The sequence below is a fragment of the Cimex lectularius genome, unplaced genomic scaffold (assembly GCF_000648675.2).
Source record: "Cimex lectularius strain Harlan isolate CLEC.00 unplaced genomic scaffold, Clec_2.1 scaffold28, whole genome shotgun sequence".
NCBI classification, from domain to species: Eukaryota; Metazoa; Arthropoda; class Insecta; order Hemiptera; family Cimicidae; genus Cimex; species Cimex lectularius.
This window is the reverse complement of record NW_019392712.1, coordinates 749,535-774,611: the sequence shown is the minus strand read 5'-3', so window position 1 is coordinate 774,611 and position 25,077 is coordinate 749,535.

Sequence of the window (25,077 nt, the reverse complement as noted above, 5' to 3'; positions counted from 1 at the left end):
AGCTTATTGAAATTAACTCAAAGCTAAACTTATGCACACCTTACTCATAAAACATACATTTTCCTGGTGAAAGTAGTGCAAACTAGAGAGGGATAGAGATGAAGAGGGAGAGAAAGAGAGTGAGTGAAAGGGTGAGTGGATGAGTTAGTGAGAGAAAAGAGAGAGAGAGACGAAACGAAAGAGAGAGAGAGAGAGAGAGGGAGAGAGCAAGAGAGAAAGGCAACTAGGAGAAAGAGAGAAAGGCAATTAGAGAGAAAGAGAGAGTGAAAGTGTGAGTGAGAGAGAGTGAGAGGAAACTAGAAACAGATAGAGATAGAGATATATAGATAGACAGGTAGAGAAAGAAAGAGAGGAAACTAGAAACAGATAGGGATAGAGATAGATAAACAGATAGATACAGAGAGAAAGAGAGGGAGGCAGAGGGAGAGAGTGAGTAAATGAGACAGAGAGAAAGAGACAGAGAGGATACAAAAAAAGAGAGAGAGGAAACTAGAAAGAGAGAGAGGGGAAACTAGAAAGTGAGAAGGAGGAAACTAGAGAGAGATAGTCAGAGAAAGAGAAAGAAAGAGAGAGAGGGAGTGGGAGAGGGAGTGAATGAGAGAGAGAGTGAGTGAGTGGGTGAATGAAAGAGAGAGAGAGAGAGAGAAAGAGACTGAGAGGAAACAAAATAGAGAGAGAGAGAGAGAGAGACTGTGTGAGAGAGAGAAAGAGATAAAGGCAACTAGACAGAGAGAGGAAGCTAGAAACAGTTAGGGATAGAGATAGATAGTTAGAGAGAGAGAGTGAGTGAGAGCGAGAGAAAAAGAGATAGAGGAAACTAGAAAGAGAGAGAGAGAGAGAGAGAGAGAGAGAGAGAGAGAGAGAGAGAGAGAGAGAGNAGCACAAGTGGTAGAGCAGCGGCGTATCTAGCAGTAGATAGTGAGTTCGAATCCCGCTCGTGTCATTGACTTTTTTATCTCAACTAAAACCTCAATTAATTGTAATATATTAAGTCAAGCGGACCACGAAATTAGTGAATTTAAAACAAGATTACCTTAAAGTGGCGTCCCGGACATGAAAGCATTAGAAGAAAACAAACAATCTCTAACCAACTAGACAAAAAAGGGAAACCCTCTCACCCATGAGATCAGAACCAATACTGGGCGCATCGGAACGTGTGTTTAAGTGGAAACTCGAAAAAATGGCTTGAGAAAAAAAACAACCACCGGACAAACGCCGCAGGTAATTAATAAATAATAGGTAGGATTAACCCCTTTCATAGGATAATGAGGACATCACAGAAAACTATCACCAACATCACCAAAGAGAACCGTCCAACAAGAATGAAGGAACATCCGATACTCATGGCTCCCAAGAGACGACATGATCAGAATATTCGAGTTAACCAAAATTTTCTAACAAACTTAAGTATCAAAAAAGAATGGGAAAGAGGGAGAAACCCCTCCGTTAAGAATGGCACCATCGCTGGTGCACTGACGGATCTGCCAGTGTTTTACGAGGTTTCTCCATGAGGACGGCGGAGTGATGAATCTGTAGTCTGGTCGTTTCCGATCATGTTTTCAGTATCGATTCGTCCCCATTTTGACCGATTTGGAAGAAAATTTGAAGAGAAACGTCCAACCGGATTAAAACTAAATGGAGGGATAGCAACAGCCTAATGAAGGAACGTCCGGTACTCATGGTTCTCGAGAGACGCTATGAAAAAAATGTTCGAGTTAATGAAAATTTCTAAACAAACTTACGTATCAAAAAAGAATGGGAAAGACGGAGAAACCCCTCCGTTAAGAACGGTATCATCGCTGGTACACTGACAGATCTATAACGCAGGAAGTTACGGGGACAGGAGTATTCCGCCCTGGAACCAAATACTCGAAATCAATGGGAAATTACACCAGTATCTTCCAGGCTGAAGTCCATGCAATCGGGAGATGTACCCAGTCTGAACAAAGGGTGCTAAACCAAGAACTATTATGTCAGATAGCCAAGAAGCCATCAGAGGAATATGTTCAAACATCATTGGCTAAAAGATGGTGCTGAATTGCAAAACTAAACTAAACAGATTAGGTTTGCAAAACAAAGTCACCTTCTCCTGGATCCTAGGATATGTGGGAGTAGAGGGCAACGAGAGAGCGGCAGCTCTTGCAAGGAAAGGGGCTGCCATACCGCTGATAGGACGCGAGGCCTTCTGTTGCATAGAAATTCACACTATCAACGAGTACTTTAGACAAAAGGACAAAAAGAAAATGACGAAACATTTCATGAAACAATTCATCAAGGAATTCACTCATTGGACACAAACAATCTATGAACCTTCTAGCAACTGCCGCAAGGAAAGAAGTAATATAATTTATCAAAGGCGGCAGGGAGAAACTTCGAATCCTAGCAAAACATTTAACAGGATACTGCATAATAAATACGCATTTGAAGAAGATTGGTGTAATCCAACACAGCCGTGCACATTCTGTAAAGCAGCTGTGGAATGATCAACACACCTACTAACAAACTGTGTCGCCACATTTTGAAGGAGGAAGTAAGTGTTTTGGGATGAACAATTTAACGTAGAATAAATTCAACCATTGGGACTTGGCCAACTAATCAAGTTCTTTAGGACTGACCACTGTGCTGCATGCAGAATGGGACAGTATACCACCCCGATTAATACATCTACATCGAAACCACCCGCTAAAGCAAGCTAAGAGATTTATAAATCTCTCAGAAAGGAAGACAAAGGAACTTCTCTCTCACAGCATGCAAGATTTTAGAAAATGTATATGCAAATATAACGGCCACCGTTCTCTTCACTATCATCTAAAGAAGTTGGAAAGAGCAGAGGCAGAAACATGCCGACTCCGTCAGGAGGACCCAGAAATATCGGAATCCTTTGTGAATATGAAGCATTACCCCGGTTACGATACGGCCACTTCGGTAGGTAATAGGTCGCAGTGGAGGAATAGATTTTTATGATTCTAATCGACCCCCAACGTAATAAAAAATCAATATCATCGTTTCAAGTGGCAAGATAATTTTAAAAGCACAGGATGTTTATCCGTTTAAAACAAATCATTCATTCATTGTCTTTGAAATAGAAAATACAATAAATCGTATTTTGAATTGTTACGATTTGCATACCTGGGGGAACAACTTGTGCATTCAGAATCCGCTGATATGACCTTAAGGACAAATGCTTTATTGTGCATCAAGGACTTGCATTTAACTCTCACGGCCATTCAATCCAACTTCATTAATTTTCTTGACAAGTCTCTAAAGCTTTCTGTCATACATTTCACAAAGTAAGCTGATCATAACTCATTGAAACGGCATTTGATTTAGTAATAGATAACATAGACTGATATTTTTTGGTACTATTGTTTGGTAACGTCTGTCGAATCTTTACTCAATTTTTCAAGAAAAGAAACTGGATAAATTGAACTTGTGTATTTGATAATTTACATACAACACACACAAGATACACAGTCAAAATAAACATAGACAAAGCCAATATCCCAGCCGAGGTTGAACTACCAACACCAAACTGGGATATGGCTAATGAGGTAATTTCCTGGGAGGCTTACAAATGGGCGGTCCATTCCTTCAAGAAATACAAGGCAGCCGGGGTGGATGGAATATTCCCTGCCCTCCTTCAACAGGATACACCTAGTCTATCTAGTACAGTGTGGGATCTCCTAAGGAGTAGTCTGGCATTGTGACATATACCAAAATGCTGGAAGAAAATAAGGGTAATTTTCTTACCCAAACCAGGCCTCATATCAATTACCAAAATCGTATAGACTTATAAGTATATCTTCTATTTTCATAAAAATTTAGAGAAAATTTTAGATAGATTTAGGCATGATTGTGGAATTAATACAATGATACATCCCCCTATGCCTATTTATCAGGAAAATCAGTGGTAACTGCCTTGCACTCACTAATAGGCAGGATTGAGAAATCATTATTTAATAATGAATATACACTAGGTTGCTTCTTCGATATCCAAGGGGCATTTGATAATGCTGATACTTCTTGCATTATATCAGCATTAAATAATTACAATGTCGACCATCACCTTACTAGATGGGTGAAGACCTACTTGGAAGGAAGGATGGTCAATATGTGCTTAGGTGGTAGCACTCTTAGAATTAATGTCAAAGGAGGCTGTCCAAAGGGAGGCTGTTTATCACCTTTATGGCTAATTACAGTAAACAGCTTAATAGAGCTGAATAATTCAGATTTCTACAGTCAATTATTTTCAGATGATGGTACCGTAATGCTCACAGGTATAGATCCCCTTTCATTACTGATGGAAAACGCCATGGGATTGCTTTATGGGTGGTGTTGTGACAAAGGTTTATCAATTAATCCTGCTAAACTAGAATTGATAATGTTTAGCAGGAGAAGAACATCGGGTAATTTTAAAAACCCTAAATTTCAGGGCGTAGAATTAAAGTTAGTGGAGTCCATCAAATTCCTTGGTGTGACCTTGACAGGAAACTTGATTGGAAAGGTCATATTAATAACATATACAGGAAAGGCTCTATTTCAATGGTACAATGTAGGAGAATTGTCGGTAAAACATGGGGCATCAAACCATGGATAGCCAAATGGCTATATACTGCAATTATTCTACCTAGATTCTTTTTCGCAGCTTTAGTATGGTGGAAAGGTCTAGAAAACAAATGGAATAGTAATAAATTAAGGTCATTTTAAAGACTAGGTTGTTTGATGATGACAGGAGCGTTTTCAACTACACCCACCCTAGCACTTGAAATCATAACCAGTACCACCACACCTCTTCACATTGGGGTTAAGTTCAGAGCACTAATCTGCTGCTACATAGGTCATTCGAAAATCTCACAACTATTGAGTAAGGTTAACGGTCAATCATTAAGCGTTAGTGATAAAGAGATTAAAACCCCTTCGGGGAAAAAGCACTTTCAGGTAGTCACCCATTGTGATTATAATTATAGTCTGGATGATGACCATCGTAACATAGACTGCTACACAGATGGACCACTTATCAAAAGTAGAGGGAGTGGTACAGGAATCTACATACCAAAATTAGCAATCAGCATCTCCTTCCCTCTTGGCAATAACACCTCCGTTTTCAGGCGGAAATCTGGGCCATCAATGTGTGTTGTAGAACACTTATGGAAAATAAAATTAAGGGAAAAGATATTAGAATTTTTTCTGAGCGTCAGGCTAGTCTTAGGGCATTACAAAAAGATTTGTCAACTTCACGCCTGGTGGAGGAAACTATAGATCTTATTAATAGGATCTCTTTCAGGTTTGAGAACAAGGTAACCCTTATTTGGATACCAGCACATAAAGGACACCATGGCAATGAAAAGGCGGATGGCCTAGCCAAGGAAGGTTCTAATACTGCGTTTGTCGGACCACAACCGGTACTACCTCACTCTATGAGCACAGCGAAAGAGAGTATTAATAACTGGGGCATGAAACAATTCCTTAGGGAGTGGAATTTATCCCCCGGACAAGGCAATCGAAAGAGTTTGTTAAGGCGATCAAACCAGCAGAATCGAAATGGCTATTCTCTATCTCAAGGCAGGGAATTAGGAGGCTGAAAGGTATTCTGACAGGCCATTGCCCACTGTGAAGACACCTCTTCGTAATGGGTATCCTACCAGAGCCCTTTTGCCGTTTTTGCGAAATAAAAGAAGAAACGGCAAGGCACTACTTCGCAGAGTGTGATAGTTATGCTAGGTCTAGATTTGAAATCTTTGAAGGAGAGGACATCACCAACTCACTCCCCGAGATTAAATGGTCCAAAATCTTGGGGTTTGTGAACAGGTCCAAGAGATTTATGCAGACCACGTGAGCCGACCAAGTCCCAGACCTTTTAGGGATGGGGTACGAGTCTACCCAGGTATTTAACCCCTCGGGTCTTGGTCGCCCACCCTGCATTATATATATATATATATATATATAAACATAGACAAAAAAACGATGCACAGTGTGACTGTATCTGTCTGTCTGTTTGTTATTGTTTATATTTAAATAACAACAATATTTTTCATTTGTTATTTAATATGTATTAAACATGCTAAAACCCTAGTTTATACTGCAAAAAGATTAAGGAAGTATGATTTTCTGCCCAAGACTTCACTGAGGTATTAATTGAATTTGTGAAGTATCGCCTGGAGCGCTATTTACGTAATAAATAGGGTTAGCTTTAACGTCAGTTGTAAGTTGTTGATTACAAATCGGAATCCCTCGTCTGTTAGTGTTGATATTACATTCGGGTTAACGTTTCGACGAGACCTTTTATGTCACCTTGGGGTTACACTTTGTTCATCCGTTGTTGCTCAATCCTTTTGGACGAGTAGGAGGGCAAGTGGAGTTGCGTTGGTTAGGGTGGCTTCCCCATCTCTAAAGGTCGGGTTTTGTATCAGTCCAAATCTTTAAAGTACCCCCCTAACTCTTGTCAAACTGGCCTCAATTGTCCATTTCGGACGATTCGAACCTTCACTAGATGATTATTTGGATTGTGTAGACGACTCATTAAAAGCGTAAAAGTGTTTTTTTCCTTTTTTTAATTGATTTTTACATCTGTAGAACAATTACAACAGTAAAAAAACTGTAAGAACAAAGCCTGTAAGTAGAACAGTGGTGAGCTTCCTACAGAAGAAATAAATAATGACATCACTTTTTCAATTTTCTTCTTCACGACGTAGGGTATGGTAGTGGAACTGAGCTGATGGACCAAAGCATTGAGATGTGTAGAAAGGGATTGATGAAAGTTATTGTAATAGGTTTGCGCTATTTCTAGAACAAAAGAAATATTAAGATCGCGGTTTAGGTTTGATAGATAAAAAGGAGGGTTAATAATTTTTCTTAGGACTTTTGCTTACTTTTGGAATGCTGGTTGACCCCCATAATTCTATACCATAAGTCCAGTGGAGGTTTGGATCGTCTGGCGAGTAATGGTGATACAGTTTCGTAACGTCTGTTTAGTTCATTTCGTTAAATTTGTGTGCGGATTCTAAGGGGGCCGTTTGTCCAGGTTAAGTCCCAACTAAAGCACGTGTTCGACAGGGGTTTGAAGTTCGTTGTATTTATTTGAATTCTTCATTTCACCAAACTACGAGGCACGTTAAATTGGTTTTGAATTTATATGCAGTGACTGGATGCGTAGAAAGGATTGCTCGTCATCAAAAGTGGAGAGAATCATTTCTGGAAGGATAAGAATGTCAGCGTATAATGTGTAAAGGAGAGGTCTAATAATGCTCCCATGTGGGAGTCAGCTTGAATAGCTATTCCCTGTCTAACTCGGAAGTAACGGTCAGACAGATTTTATGATTGGGCAGTAGGTACTGGTTAGGATGCCCTTCAGTTTTCACAGTAGGTCCGAGTGCCAACTAAAACCCTGCCAAAGGCTTGAGAAATGTCAAGGGATTCGGGATCGGGACAACAGGGGCCACAGGGGACACCTCGACCTTAGATCTATCGTGGTTCCCTAATTTTATAAACCACTGGCTTTTGGTTGTTAATCAACCTCCATAGCTTGCCAGGGGGAGGTTTTTTTAAAACAAAATTAACCAGTTCATGCGTCAAAGTAGAAAAGTACAATAAGCTGCAGTGCTTGGGGAAGTAAAAACCTCGACTTCCTACTATCCATCTTCATGATCATCATTGCTGTTTTGGTCTGAGATAAACCCACCCAGTATATCATTTGTATTTGATCAAGGTAAACACAAATGCGAGGAAGGTTTGGCTTCACCCTGCTTATCTCTCTGGTAATCCTCTCCAATTTGAATTCTAACATTCTAACTATAGTGTGTTTACGCGTATAAAAATATAAACAAACATAATGCACTTCTCATTCACCTCATGCCACCACTGTTGTCATGATGATACCGATATTAAGTTACAGACCGACGGTATTTGATCGAACTCAATTTTCTAATTAGAGGCCAACACAGACAAACGTGTCACATCTACACAAAAAACACCCACTTTGAGTCCTGAAGATGATCTAAATAAAGATCGAAACGTTGGCACAATAAAGAAAATGTATTTCTAAACCTACATCCCACCAGGTCGCATCTCACGATCTCCAAATAATCATTAATTAACGGTCACTAAATACTACACATTTCTAATTAGGGTTATCGATAATGAGGGGAGAAGGAGTTTATAGAAATATCTTATACGAGAAAGCAATTAACACATACAATATGAATGAATAGGCGCCGACAAACCCCAAGAATGTGAAATTAGCATAAACAAAAAGTTCAAAGGTGGAATATTGTACAGGGCAGCAGTTAAGCTTGTGAAAGGGAACTACTCTTTTATAGTGGGTAGTTTTGTTATCGCGACTGGTTTGAGATTATTCCCCTTTGGGTGTATTGCGGTGGATAATCGAATAACCCGGCTCCGTCTTGTTCCCGTTCACAAGTCGACAATGAGACAAGGAGGCCCAAAATATATGTATCTGCAAGGGGGGGTCCTGGGATCGGTTCCCGGCCTCACCCCATTTGGGAACCGATAGTATTACTAAACAGAAAAGGGTAGACGCTCGGTGGAACCCCTTTTAAAACCGTGTTATACGATCGTCGAAATAACAAAACGGGAACCTCGACGTAGAAATCCTGACCGCTTTTGTCCTTCGTCCTCCCCTAGACTAACAATGTCCTGGACTAGTTTTCGACTAAGCCTAACAATGACAAATTAACTTCCAAATATCCCTTTAAGGCATTATCGAGACGGAAGTAATAAATGTTGCAAGAAGTGGGATTTCAACAAGCAGCTGCATATCGTTCAACAAATACATGTCCTCCTACGGAAAAAACTACCCGAACTGATACCTTCCCCTGGGTATTTACAAGACATTATGCCGAGAGAAAAAACCAACATGCCTTGTCTACGAACATTGGTAGGAAAATTAGGGCAATGTAATTAAAATATGATAAAATAGATAACAAGGATTTATTCAGATAATCTCTTAACAAATTAAGAAACGTAATAAATAAAATCTAGTGTAGTGTATGGTATGTAAATAGGGAAGAATGTATTTAAAAACAGATTCGTTGGGGGCCCAAATGATCAAGCTGTTGCTAGCCTCAGGAGCGAAACGTATAAGACCAAGGGTCTGACCCCGAACTGCGAAAACACGAAGATAGTGATTCTTACGGCTTACTGGTAAAATGTTTGTATGAACATATGTACATCATGTGCAGAAGTGAGTTATATGTATAACGTGGGGAAAAAACTGTTTCTGCATTCCTTCCCATTATTGGTGGGTTATGGTTATAAGTAGGGCAAGGCAGACAGTTTGGCTGTGCCTAAATATAACGTATATGGTATTTAGTGACCGTTAGTCAATGATTATTAGGAGATCGTGAGATGCGGTCTGGTGTGATGTAGGTTTTAGAAAAACATTTTCTTTATTGTGCCTACGTTTCGGTCTTTATTGAGATCATCTTCAGGTCACGAAACACCACACATTTCTACACGAGAAGAACAAAGAACAAGGGATTCTATGAACAAATTTCAACTACATATGGACACCAATCAAAAAGTATTTGAAGGACATCGCCAACAATGAGAAGAGACTCTCATCAGCTATCAATCAGAGAACTTTTTTTTGAAATGCAGAAAACACAAAGCCCTGAAGATGATCTCAATAAAGATCGAAACGTTGGCACGATAAAGAAAATGTTTTTCTAAAGCCTACGTCACACCAGACTGCATCTCACGATCTCCGAATAATCTAAATATAACGTGGGAACAGAAGAAACTGTTTCTTCCTTTCTACATCATCATTGGTTGGTTAGGTTTATAAGCAGAGTAAGGCAGGCAGTTTGGCTGTGTCTTAAGACTTGTCGTAAAATAATGATCTATTTTAGCTACATTACGAAAAATCCGGTTACGGTTTCAAGCAGTTTAAGTTACACATAACCTAAAAAAGCTTTTCAGCTTAGAAACGAAAAATATATGCAACTTTTTAATTACATTTGGCGCCCAAGAAATGACTGAAGTTCAAGTTATCATGACCCTGCCAATCCTAGTTTAAAAATTAAGTTGGTAATAATTAGTTGAATCCTGCTTCCTGAGAACCAAACATTTAGTACCATTGTCTGAGTTAAATAATTACACCTTGGCTTTCCTTATTGATAATAGTGTATGTCTAAGCTGACGATTGACCAACACATTTTTAAGGTCTGCGATCTGCAGTTTTCTAGGGGTTTATTTTGTTTATTTGTGTTGTAGAAACGAGAATTACAACACTGCGTGGTGTTTAAACATTTCCCCTTCCGGTTTGACTTGGTAGGGTTTGTTTGATTCTCTCGGTCATTCGGGACAAAAAAACAGCTTACTGGCGATTATCCGCATGACAAATGCAGGTTTAAAAAACACGATTTGAATGCTTACCTTTACGCCTTTCAGAATAAATGCCGAGAAAACTGGCATTTTGCTCAACCAGCAATTAACTTTTTTAGGGGATTGTGATATTTCTTTGTTGACGACTGCCGGGGTAAGAACTAACAAGTTTGAATAAATTGGCCGTTTCAAATCATCCCTGTATGCCTAGTCGCGCTGGTTTTGTCGATCAGACTCAGTTCGGTCATTGGAAGTTCTGAACTATAAGCTGGGGACAACCTTGCACTTGGTACAGATAAAATTAGCGTACATCAACGTGTCTACCCTACTTATAAACCTACAGCTGAAGGTGGCCGATTGCTGAAACGCTTCTGATTAAAATAATAGATCTTGAAGATTGTATCTAACCCCTGGTCATCATGGACGTCCTATTCTAGCTTTTTTTCACTGTCAGACGTATTTTAGCTTTTCGCAGGGTTTCAAATCATCCTTGTATGCCAAGTCTCGCTGGTTGTATCGGTTAGACATAGTTAGTTCATTGGTAGGTCTGGACCTATAAGCATGTTGACACAGCACGTCTTTCGCAACAGTGTCATAAAACTTCAATAATCTCTCGTTAATTTGGCACATCATAAGGTACTTCATCTTCAAAGATGCGTAAGGCAGACAAAATTCACGTAAGTTGTAAAAAGTCATCCTGCTTATCGCACACAAAATCGCTGTGGAAAATTGGTAAAAATGGGGCGAATGTTTACACAATAATCCATTTATGTTTAGTGGGATAAATTACCAAATTACTTATTTCAATTAATTTTTTTAAAATGTAGATCTTGGTTGAGATGAGAAAGTTAGTGTCATGAGGGGGATTCGAACCCACGACCTTCGGCTATGGAGCTGATCACGACTCTGATCTAACCACTTGATCGATCCACTCGGACACCAACTCCTCATCACAACATACAACCTATCGAATTTTCCCTCTTTTTGCCATTTTTCAAATGTCGTGTTATCAGGATTCGATTATCAGCGACTTATGTAGATTGAGATGGAGAGTTGGTGTCCGAGTGGATCGAAGTGGTTAGAGCAGTGGCGTATTGAGCCTAAGGTCGTGTGTTCGAATCCCGCTCGTGACACTAACTTTTTCATCTCAACCAAAATCTTACATAAAAAGAATAATTATTAGTTTACATAATGTTCATACACGTGAACAAATTGCCAAAAAAATTGTCATTTATGCCCTAACGTGAGATATTGTGATATTCAAACCGTGTGTACTTACAAATTTATGACAAATAACATTTAGGTAAATTAGTGAAAACCACAAAATGCAAACAATCAAATTCAAGTGTTGTAAAAGGTGGGAAAGCTTGAAACAAAGCTTTTAGCAAACAGTAAACAATGGACGACAGTATTAAAAGTACGAAGCTCGTCCAATTGAGTTTTACGTCTCGTAAGCATTCTCATGAATATCGAAGTGCAATAAAAAAGAACTGCGAATTTTTCAATGCCTGATTAGATTAAAGCTCAAGGCCTTGCCAGCTATTTCCTTCCGCCGGTATTATTTTTACGACCTCCTTGAAGAAATCCGATTCGTACCGATTTAAATTTCTCATCAAATACGACACGTCTACCGATAATGCCTTAATCTATTGGTCTTCGTTGGTCATTTAAATCCGACGTAACCGCAGTAGCACATTCATAAATAACTTGAACGTCTGGTGTACACGTGATCCCTGGATTTCATTCCTTTGAAGATAAATTTTTGTGAAGCACGTGCGAGCTAGTTCTCAACCCCCCCCCCCCCGCCGTCATCAATGGCCTTCTCTGGGAACGTTTATATTATCTCACTTATCTCACAGATATTAATCTACTCAATCTTTTTTAGTTTCTATAGTAATTTTGTAGTAAAAAAGGTTTTGGGAATAATGACGAATTATTATTTTATCCGAAAAATAACACTAATATTCACTCGCCTTAAAATTTCAAGAAACGAAACTATTTTAACACTGGCAGGCAAAAAATTCCACTCACTTGTAATATAACTTGATTTGTACATATTTTTATATATTAATCAAAGTTTCACGTTTTTTAACGTCTAATAATTGAGTCTGTCTAAAAAAGCAACAAAAAAAATGCTAAGGAAAATGGAAAAAAAAATAAATAAAAGACGGACAGATAAAATTTGTTTTAATTTTGTTTTAAATTTTTAATTAACATTTCAATATCACGTATTTCCTCCTCTTGCCTTAATTATATCTCGAAGACGCCTCAGCATACCTTCTACCAGTCTCTTTGCTGGAGGTTAGCCCATACTTCACGAAGAGTCCCTTTCAAGATGGTGGAGTGTATCAGGAAGTGATGGACGTGTTCTTATTCGCCTTTTGAGGTTATCCCAGAAATGTTCGATGAGGTTCCAGTCCGGAGAATGGGCTAGACAGGATAAGAGCGTGATGTTACGCTGTTGAAAGTACGTTTGTACTATACGAGCGACATGTGGACGGGCATTTTCGCGCATTAGAATAGGGTTGTCGCTGATTTCGTGGAAGATAGGCAACGCATGATGTCCAAAATTTCATCCACATAGCGAGTGGCCATCAAAGACACTCCAGAACAACAACCAACTCTCCATTGGAAGTTCTGCCCACACCATCACCGAGTTACGTTGAAAAGGTTCGCTCTGGGAAAAATACAATATACAAGCTAACTATTTCATTTCGCCTTCTCCACACTCTTTCACGCCAATATGGAGATCATAGAGCAAATCTAGACTCATCTGTAAAAAATAGAGCAGACCAATCGGCGAGCCTTGCAACTCCGTGTGTTTTGGTCCTCTTACGGTGCGAAAAGCCATCAGTCCATACTGATTTAATCTTCTTTGATCAGTGCGTTCAGATCCCTCGAACATCCTGGAGCTGGTGAATCGCTTGAACAACAGTAAGGCGTCGGTTTAGAAAAATTCTCAAATTCAAAAAACGGTCATCCTGTCTTTCTGTTACCCTTGGGCGTCCAGAACCGGACCTTCTATGGTAGGACCCAGTTTCTCGAAAATGTCTAACGGCGTCTCGCAGTGTTTCGTAGGGAACTCCGATGGCAATAGCCACATACTTGATGTTACGTCCATCGTCAATAAGTGCCACACCGCGCCCAACATCCTCAGCACTAAGTGGCATTTTTAAGTATAAAAATTGAAATTAAAAAAACAAAGATGAAAAATAAACAATTTATTGCTTCACAATTCAAATGAGACTGAATAAACATTTTAAATTTAGAAAAAAGTAAGCATTGAAAAATACTTTATCCTTGTTTTGGATTAAGGATTAAGTGTGTTTTCCTCTAATTGATATTCCCAATTTAATTAAATTAATTAATTTAACTTAATTTTAAAACAGGATAAACAAATATTTATTGGTAAAAAGGATGAGATAAATTAAGTGCAGAATTTTCTTTTATCGAGAATTAATTTTCTTTTACGATAAAAAATCAATGGGGCGGAATTTTTTGCCTGCCAGTGTTTTACGGGGTTTCTCCATGAGGACGGCGGAGTGATGAATCTGTAGTCTGGTCGTTTCCGATCATGTTTTCAGTATCGATTCGCCCCCATTTTGACCGATTTGGGAGAAAATTTGAAGAGAAACGTCCAACCGGATTAAAACTAAATGGAGGGATAGCAACAGCCTAATGAAGGAACATCCGATACCCATGGCTCCCAAGAGACAACATGATCAGAATATTCGAGTTAATCAAAATTTTCGAGTATCAAAAAAGAATGGGAAAGAGGGAGAAACCTCTCCGTTAAGAATGGCACCATCGCTGGTAGACTGACGGATCTAGAACGTGGGAAGTTACGGGGGCAGGAGTATTCCGCCCTGGAACCAAATACTCGAAACCAATGGGAAATTACACCAGTATCTTCCAGGCTGAAGTCCATGCAATCGAGTGATGTACCCAGTCTGAACAAAGGGTGCGAAAACAAGAACTATTATGTCAGATAGCCAAGAAGCCATCAGAGGAATATGTTCAAACATCATTGGCTAAAAGATGGTGCTGAATTGCAAACCTAAACTAAACAGATTAGGTTTGCAAAACAAAGTCACCTTCTCCCAAGATATGTGGGAGTAGAGGGCAACGAGAGAGCGGCAGCTCTTGCAAGGAAAGGGGCTGCCATACCGCTGATAGGACGCGAGGTCTTCTGTGGCATAGAAATTCACACTAGCAATGAGTACCTTAGACAAAAGGAAAAAAAGAAAATGAGGAAACATCGGATTTCACTCATTGGACACAAACAATCTATGAAGGAAGGAAAAGGAACTTCTCTCTCACAGCATGCAATATGTTAAAACATCTATAGGCTTCTATACCGGCCATCGCCCTCTTCACTATCATCTGAAGACGTTGGACAGAGCAGAGGCAGAAACATGCCGACTCCATCAGGAGAAACCAGAAACATCGGCATCCTTTGTGAACTATAAAGCATTACCGCGGTTACGGTAGGACATTTCTCACACCAAAAGAGGTGTCTTATAGCTATTATTTTTCCTGCAAAAATAGTTCGTTTCTTCCTTAGCGTAAATTGTTCTTAGCGTAAATTGTTATACAAAATTCCACTTTTAATCCTCCGATCTTCTAAGAAACTAGATGTTATCTGGGCGCTCTGAAAGCAAATCACAAACAGACATACGGTCTCTTTGAATTCTGCCATGCCGAAGCAGGAATCTAGGGATCCACACAGAAAACTCAACAACATCGAAGCCAAAGTCTTTGCAAATGAATGTAATTTATGAAATGATATTAATAAGAGAACCGACAAGGCCCTAAAAAGTTTTTTCATTAAAAAATTGTGTGGATTGTTGTTCTGCTGGGTGATGAAAGGTTTGGGCGTTTTCGGTCTCCCCGGTTTGCCTTAACTGTCAAAATTCACACAGATAATTGCCAGAGGTCACCTGCGTCAAACGTGAACTATGTGCATCAAGGTTCTCACCCTGGTTATACTCCAGACCTACCACTGAACCAACTGTATCTGACCGACAAAACCACCGAGTCTAGGCATTCCAGGGTGATTTGAAACGGCCAAGTTGTTGCAATTTCTAAACTCTTCATACTGCAGTCGTAAACCAGAAATATCATAATCCCCTAAAATGTTAATTGTTGATGTACTTGTTGTTTGGCCGTTTATGTTCTGCCTGGTTTGCCTATGTAGGCTAAATTCAAAAATCATTCAAAATGATTGTCTTGCTTTCGCTAGACGTCACCTGCGTCAAATGCGACCGATGGGCTCATCATGCTTACACCCATGGCAAATCGATAAAGATGCGAAAATCTGAAACTGGTCTGACAGCGAAAAAAAGCTAGAATAGGAAGTTCAAGACGACCAGGGGCTAGTTAAAATCTCTTAATTATTATTTTAATCTGAAGCGTTCTAGCATTCGGCCAAATTCAGCTTTTAGGTTTATAAAAAGATCTATATAAGATGCAGCTCACAAAACAATCATTTGAAACTTTAAACGAACACAGTTTTTTCCATTTTACCTTACAGAATAATAAAATGCCCATATTTCCATGCCAAATGAAATTAAATACTGTATTGGATTAAAATAGTTTTCCGTCATTTTGGTCTGTCTACCTTCGATGGTTGGGTCTATATATTCAGGCAAGACTATAACATCGGAGCGAAAAATTTTAACTAATAAATACAATTAAACATAGTTTCTTTATTTACAAATCCTCATAATGATGATGATAAATATGATGCATATTTTACAAGGACATAACTTACAGTATTTTTTTAACGCGTAAAATATTATCAGGGTTTTTAAAGAGTAAGGAATCTTTCAATATTTATAAACCTGGGTCCGAGATAAGGAGTGCAGGAGGACCGTTAAACACCTCAGAACCAGAGATATGAACCGACTACGGTGCTTGGAACGTATATATCATAATCACCACTGACAGCTGCTTTTGTCAACCGAGTCGTCCTCGTTTGAACAGGTCGATAACAATGAAAAACGTATCTCAACACGAAGGCTGGTGTCTGTTTCAGGAAGTCACAAGAATCTAGTTTTTTAATTTTCAATATTTTTTGGATCATTTAACGGTTTTTAACGAAGAATATTTGGAAGTCACTGTGAAGGGTAGTGTTGGAAATGAGTAGGAAGCGTGACAATGGCTCTGAGGACTTTGGATTGGAAGGATTGTATTCTTTGTATGTTGGAAGGTTTAGCGGTGACTCATAGTGTCATAGCCACACCACCGAACGATATGTCAACATTGGTCTTATGACACAGGTGAAGAGGCCTTTTAGCACAGAGCCTTCTGCACCTCCTCCAGTCAATTCTGGCTCTTTGGGTAATTTTAATTAGATGTAGATTCCATGTGAACCTCTGGTCAAGTGTGACCCCCTATACATTTGGTTTGTTTGTGGGTTTTCATTGGAATTCGTGGGCTTCTCATGGCCCTTTTCCTTGTGAACGGAACCATTAAGATTTTGTGAGGGTTGACAAATCGCTCCTCCCTTTTAAACTGCTTGTCCACCAGGTTGAGACCTCGTTATCCACCATGATCTTTGCATGGCAGCATTTTACCAATACGACAAGATCGTCCGCCTAGCTTAGACAGTAGAACCCTTCTTGTTCCAGCATTTATAGGAGTTCGTCTACCAGTATTGCCAACTGGTATGGTAACCCACCAACAATAATGGTGAAATAATGAAGAATCCCTCCTTGTAGGCCCCTCCTCTGGCTGTTTTACATAAGGTGGATGTATTTATCCTGTTTCTTAGGCCTTCTCCCACCCATTGGCAGACCTTTTCCGAAACTCCCCTGTTTTTTGAATTCCTTGGTGGTGCGGAATATACTATTGTAAAGATATGTGAGTAAGGTGATGGCTTTTTCTGGACAATTCACCGAGGATTCGGCACGTGATGAGGTCAAAGCCAGAGGCCTTGTAGTTCGGCATCCGATTTACGTTTAATTTTACCTCTGGAGGAGTCGTTGTTTTGAGTGAAAGGGACTTGGAAAGAGGAGATATTTGGTTGTCATGGATTTCATTTTCTAAACCCTTTGAATAATTTTTTGACGTTTATATTATTTATAAACAAAACTTGACTACATTTAAACTAAAAATGACAGGAAAAAAGCTTATAGTGACACAACTGGTGTTAAATCCATTAGGTGGGAGGCGGAGATGAGCCGTGAAACGAGCGAGAAGACACATTCACTACGTGACTTTGCTTAATTATGAGCAGTGAATACCTCCGGATTTTCCATGCAGCATTTAAATTTAGTTAAAGAAAAAAACAAATGATTCTGAGAAAAAATCTTGTGCCTACACATCATCATCGAACCCATAAATATTATCCCTAATCACCTAATCAATTCGTATTCCGCGGCTATCACTCGACTATTCACCCCCTCATTGACACGCAATCGCCACATTCCTTGAGTCTAACAATCCTGCCCGGATGTTTTCCTTAAACATATCCCATCTCTTTGATCGGGTATGGCGCTTGTTGTGGAAGCTAAAAGGCAGCCTTCCAATTATATACTACCTTATCCTCAAAAACCTTCTTAGCAAACCCATGCTTCCTAGTAACCCTTAAAGACAGCTCTTCCTTTTCTATTTTTTTTTTTTCAATTTTAACACGCTTACTTCATTCCTTCTTTACAGCTGATCGACCAATCAACATCTTAACATTCACATACGCCGATGACACATCGATCCTACAACTTCCGCAACCTCCAATCTCATCTGTTTATTCTTGAACCATAGCTTCAACAGTGGAGAATCAAAGTAAATAATCAAAAATCTAAATACATATTTTTCACACTTAGTCACACGCTCCCAACTGTCTATTTATACCGCATCCCAATTTCACCAGTGGATAGTATAGGATATCTTGTACTTTACTTGGACAAAAGACTTGCATCGTATCATGCACACTCGCTACTAAAACGAATTGCCTGTAACCCCCAGATGTAAAATGCTGAAGAGATTGACAAAAGATCTACACTGACATTACTTAACAAATACTGTTATACACTAACCTAATCGCCCCAATTTGGACCTACAGAATCCAATCCCTTCGATCCAAAATCCGTCGTACAATACTTGATGCTCCATTCTTCGTCATCAATCATACTCACCATTTATTCAGAAATCGTGAGATGCGGTCTGGTGTGATGTAGGCTTCAGAAAAACATTTTCTTTATCGTGCCAACGTTTCGATCTTTATTGAGATCATCTTCAGGGCCTGGGATTTACAAACATTGTTCACATTTAACAAATACATTTAGGATGTGGAAAAGTGAATCACCACACATACTCACTATTTCGATCTCAACATACCCTACGCCCCAAACCTGGCCTACGCCTCCTACACTAAATTTCACTCCAAACTCTCATGGCTTTGATTCCAGCTCATCACTTCCTTCCAACCCTCATAGAAAACTGAAGAGCAGCCTCGCGACCATCTGATTATGTACCTTGGGCAACTCTGAAGTCTGCTGTTGACTTCACGCCATAATGGCCAATTACTGCCATTTCCATTGGATTTAAGAAACATACCCGTACCCCTATTAAGAAAGTGTCAATAGTATGCAAAAGAATATGAAGAAAAAACTTAGGAAGCAGACCGGAAACCCTGCTCTGGATGTACACCATGGTGAGATCTATCCTCACATATGGCGCAATAGTTTGGGCCGATAACGTAAAAGAAATAACAAAACCGAAAGAACTCACGAAAATGCAGAGACTCGCATGCGTTTCCTTAACGGGGGCGATGAGGACATGTCTCACATGCTGGTATGGAAAAAATATTGGGATTAGCCCCCTCCACCATATAATAATGAGGACAGCACAAAAGGCTATTATTAACATCATCACAGAAACCTCTAACAAGATTAAAACTAAAATGGGACATAGCAACAGCCTATACAGGAACATCCGGTACTCATAGCCCCCAAGAGACGACATGAACAGGATGTTTATGTTCAACCAAAATTTCGAAACAAATTCTAGTACCAAAAAAGAATGGGAAAGAGAGAGAAATCCCTCCGTTGAGAACGGCACCATCTGCTGGTACACTGACGGATCTAGAACGCAGGAAGTTGCGGGGGCAGGAATATTTGGCCCTGATACAAACAATCCAAGAACGTTATAGCAACTGTTGGAAGGGAGGAAGTAATAGAATGCATCAAAAGAAGCAGGAAAAACTTCGAATACTAACAGGATTCTTAACAGGACACTGCAGAATGAATGGGCTATGAAGAAGATTGATATAATAAAGGATACAATAGCTCTTAAATGGCGCAGAATATTACAAATCCCGAATGATTCATCTACATCTAGATGCTTGCATTCCTTTATGAAAGATCGGCCGTTCGTTCTGCTCTACGTTTCGGATTATATTGGCCTTCCTATTCTCCCAAGTCTAGCCAGTCAGATACGATCGTCATTTTGCCATTAAATTTTGGAGTTGCTTCTCCGCGTTCCGAGTCAAAGCTTGCAGAGAGAATGCAATCATTTTGATTCAAATGTTTTTGTCCCAGTTGGGAACTGGACTTTGGATCAAATGAAGAAGCAATACAAGTGGCGTGTTTCATCGTCCGTGCAACATATCGACCAACTGACTTAATCAGTAGGAAAGGTGATTTCTTCCGTCGAGAAAACCTTTAATCTGCAACGATTTTTGTACAGCCGAGTTGTGTGTATTCGTATAATTTAATGATAATAAATCGATCAAATGAGCAGGAACGAGATTGCACGTTCGGTTCTTATGTACGTGACTGTGTCTGCAATAGTTGGTAAACAGCAGAAAATTTCTTGCGCAGCAATGCGATAAAAGAATTTCACTGACCTGGAATTCGACCTTTTTTCCCAACCTAGCACATTATTTTGTCTTTCTAGGCTTAATCGAACTCGAATCTACTATTTATTGATGGAAATTTAATTTAACGCCAAGCTGAAATGTGGTTTTGAGATGGTCGACTGATTGTGTCAGAGACTGACCTTAAAAATAAGAATAAAATTTACAACTTCTATCTATTCACACCTGTTCGTTCTGAAAAAGCTTTAAAACGTTTATGAATTAAAAACGTATCATCTCTGCCTATGATTTGTTAATGCTGTTTACTACGAAGTTGTTTTTATAGCGCTGGCTCTAAGAGACGGCCCATTATCCATAAACACTTCTAGTTTTACTATTTTCATGGTGACGAACAGACAGCCGAGACGGTCCAGTCTGTATGCAGGTGCAGAATTTCTGTAATTACGTTCAACTGCATTAAATTAGCGCAGATGCACGCGTGTGGGAGTCACTTAGTTCAGTGTGGGAGAAGAAGAACGAGGGGTGATTAAGCGTAGGTGTTTACCATCTGCCATGGGTTCGTTATTTTAAAACTTCACTCCCACGATACCATAGCCTTACGGTGTATTTGGATGTCCTGGTGTTATCCGCAGAATTAAATCTCTATCGATAGATAGTAGATTCGAGTTCGATAAGGCATAGGAAGACAAAAAATGTGCTAGGTCGGGAGAAAAGGTCAAATTCCAGTTCAATGAAATCCTTCTGTTGCATTGCTGCACAAGAAATTTTCTGCCGTTTACCTACGCTGCGTATTCTGCTAGAATGCAGAACGGAATATCGTTGCGAATTTATCGAAATCTCACCAAACCCCTGGCACGAAATAGTTGAACAAAACTTGACAGTTTCGATGTTCTACGGCAATTATTGTAATAGGTTATGAATTATTAAAATCTGTTGTATCGCACACAAAAATTATAAAAACCGGATTATTTAGTTTTCAGAAGTATTCGGGTGTGCGATGCTACAGGAAGAATGGCACAACTGCAGGTGGACTATTAGCTGCTAGGCAGCACTTTTGAATTGGCGGGAACGTACTGTCACCGTTCACGAAAAGCGGCCTATCCCAGTTCTCAATAGAGCTTTAAAGCTAAGGTGTATGAATTATCTGTAAAAATGATTTTTACATCATCTGCCACGGGTTCGTTATTTTAAAACTTCACTCCCACGATGCCATTACCTTACGGTTTATTTGGATGGTATAACTGTAGGTGGACTCTTAGCTTCTAGGCAGCACTTTTGAATTGGCGGGAACGTACTGTCACCATTCACGAAAAGCGACCTATCCCAGTTCTCAATAGAGCTTTAAAACTAAGGTGTATGAATAATCTGTAAAAATTATTTTTACATCACATGGACAAACTGATTCTAAATTTGGTGACAACCAACAAGAAGGAAACTCTCATCAATAATGGTAAGTGGAAGTCTGTCAGTAATTATTTGGCAATTACTTTGGGGCGAAGTATTATGGATATTGGATCTTCTCGTTGCACTTTGATAACGGGTAATAAGTAGAAAACTAAAACCTATAATGCTGACAGTTCTGGCTCTTCAGATCTCACTTACAAATCTGGGAAGCATGAATGCTCAGCTGCAAAGTTGCAGGTTAAAAAAAAATTACAGAAAATCAAAATACTGAATGGCCAAAATTATATTTTATGCGAAAAAAATGCATATTCTTAATTAATCTACAAGCATTGTTATTATTATGCTACGTTTTTATCTTCATTGTAACAGCAAAGTAGTAATAATTTTAGAATTATTTTAGTTTTCATTGTTAGAAGTATCAACTTTTCACTCATGATCTCTCTAGATGAAGGTGGTCTTGAAGAAAAAAGCAAATTCAGTTGTTACTTTCAAGCTTTCGACCTATTTGAAGGTCATCATAAGGGCCTATGTTCTTTTCACATTATGAAAAACAATTGAACAAATATGTTACAATTAATTAAGGTTTTTAGTTGAGATAAAAAAGTCAATGGCAGGAGTGGGATTCGAACCCATGATCTTCGGCTTGATACGCCGCTGCTCTACCACTTGAGCTATCGTGACCGTCGTCACGTCGTGGGGTTGAGATAGGAAGTTGGTGTCCGAGTGGATCGAGGTCACGATAGCTCAAGTGGTAGAGCAGCGGCGTATCAAGCCGAAGATCGTGGGTTCGAATCCCGCTCGTGCCATTGACTTTTTTTATCTAAACTAAAAACCTTAATTAATTGTAATAAATTAATTGGTCAAGAAGACCACGAAATTAGTGAATGTACAAATATATTTTTCCCTAATGTGATATTAAATAGGACCTGATGATGACCTTAAAATAGGTCGAAACCTTGGAAGTAAAAACTGAATTTTCTTTTTTCTTCAAGACCATACATTGATCTATACTGTTCGTGAATTATTTTAGTATCATTTCTTTTATTGTAATAACATTCTTAATTACAATATTTTTTAAATTTTTGTTAAAAATGTTGTCTTTTCACTTTTACATTATTTTATAATTTCAATGATTTTTTTAATGTTTTAGTTATATTATTTTTAATAATCAATACAACCTTTATTTAAATAATTAATTTTGTATTTTAAATAACTAATTAGCCCTGACTCCAGAAGGAAAGCACATTTGGGCCAAAAATAATCTTAGTAAAACTTACTACATGGATATTTATGCTCGTTTGTTAGGTTTGTATGTTGTCTGTTACAACCACAAACAAATTAATACCCATATAGTCATACATTGAACACTATTATCGTTCGAGCAAACAAACTAACTTAAATTACTGAGAGCCAATGTATGCAAGAATAGTGTCACAACTCAAAACGGGGTAGATTTTTAGGGGTAGTACAGATGGAGTTTTAAAGTTTTGTGTTTTCGCTTGGGTCTTGGAGAAACGAAAGACAAAATTGATGGATCATGACAGTTTTTATTGTCAACAACCGTAATGTATTTAATAATTATTTAATACATAAGTAAAAAAAAAGTAAACTTATGTTTATCGCTCCTGTAAGATTTTGTTTTGCTGAATTGTGTCACTTTTCTTATAGGTGTGCGATATTTAATATAATTTAATACTGTCCCGGTATTTTAATAGAACATTTATAATTATTGTTATTAATTATATATTAGTTATTTAAACTAGTTTTAATGTAATGTAGAGAAGGCTGACATGAAAAAATAGTGTCACGAACGGGACTCGAACCCACGACCTCCGGATCAGTACCTCGGCGGTTCTACCACTTGAGTTATGGTGACTTCGGTCCTCGAAACACGCTCCTCATCTCAACTGACTACTATTTAAATTTGCCCTTTTTTTACGCCAATTTTCGAACATCGTGGCGTCATACAGCTGCACAATGGCGTTATCAATTAGCTAACGGGGAAATTATTGATAACAGAGGGACCATCACACATTGGTGGTAGAAATACAAAGGGTTGGGAAAGTCTCATTCGGAATACACCACAAATGAACACCCCATTTTTCCATCAATTTTATTACCGTCTGTGTATATACACCACCATGTACCAGTTAGGGTCTTTCAGTTAGCAAATTGTGGTTGTCTGCAGAATGTGGCAACCGACTAGATGGATCCTGCGCATCCTTGTGGTATACTGGCCTAATTTCATTTTCAACTTGCCACACTTCGCTGATTTCCACTTTCTTTTGGAGATACAGGTCGATCGGTGGATATCCAGGAATAATGTAGCAGGCCTCGAATGATATTGTACAGAAAACTGATTATTTGAAGGAACATCAGTCTGTGCTCTTCTTAATCTAGCCACATTTCTTTTGGCACGCAAGACTTCACTAACCGGATGTTCTTTCGCACATAATGACGAAGTGTTGGTTCCAGGGCAGTCTATCGTCGAGCAATACTCCCAAGTACAATATTTCACGGTTTCTACCTCTGGTATTTTCTGCCTTCCACTGGCACGGTGTCTGGCAATTTGTAGCAGTTGGGATATTTGTCTTCTGCAGTATAAAACCTTTCGCAAGATAACCAATGGTCCTTACTGTGTATTTCCTCTTTCAAAATACCTTTCATTAAAGAACTAATTCCAGTTTTGTTATAAAAAACTCCCGCCAGGTTGCCCCGTCTTTTAAGACATTAGCCAGTGTAAACTAGGTTTAGGTCGTCATTGGGCAAACGTGAAATTTTTAACCCTTACATCTTTTCCATATCTAGATAGAGGCGCAGATTTCCAAACAAATATACTGTATTTAATTTCGTGACTGGGATCAACGTGAGGAGGAGTTACAACGGTTTATCCGAAACTCCGTGTAATGGGGGTGTCGTTAGGTGTCAGAATGAATAGGAAAGGGGTGTTGGGAAGGGTCGAAGAAGCGGAAGGCTTATTGTTGAGAATCAAAGGGATCGAAAGGGCGCACGTCATAACTAAAATGATAGGGGCGCAACCATGCAGAAACGTCAATGGCAAAGGTCGCTTTCACAGAGAGTCGAAGGTCGGAGGTCAGAGGACAGAACCGGTCACGGTCTTTTCTTTACTTTTTTTTTTGTTATTGCAACGTCCACTAACTTGATTGACCACTGCTGGAGTACGCTCACGAGGCCGAGCAACAGGACACCATCGTGACCCGATACAAATGTGTCACAAAACAATTGTTGTCAAGGATGTTTAAACAAGCCAGACTCACTTGGGGGAAGATCTGTCAGTTTTTAGACATAACAAACACGTGAAAAGTCCCGACAAAATTTGTATTCTAGTTTAAATAATAAATTAATAAATGATAATTTGGATTTAACCAGTACATGTACTGCAAATAAAATATTTTAAATTATTATTTCTGAATAATTATGTGGTTTCCGGGGATGACTGTGCAGGGTGTCAACACACTAGTGTCCCCCATGGTCTCAACTATTCAATCAAA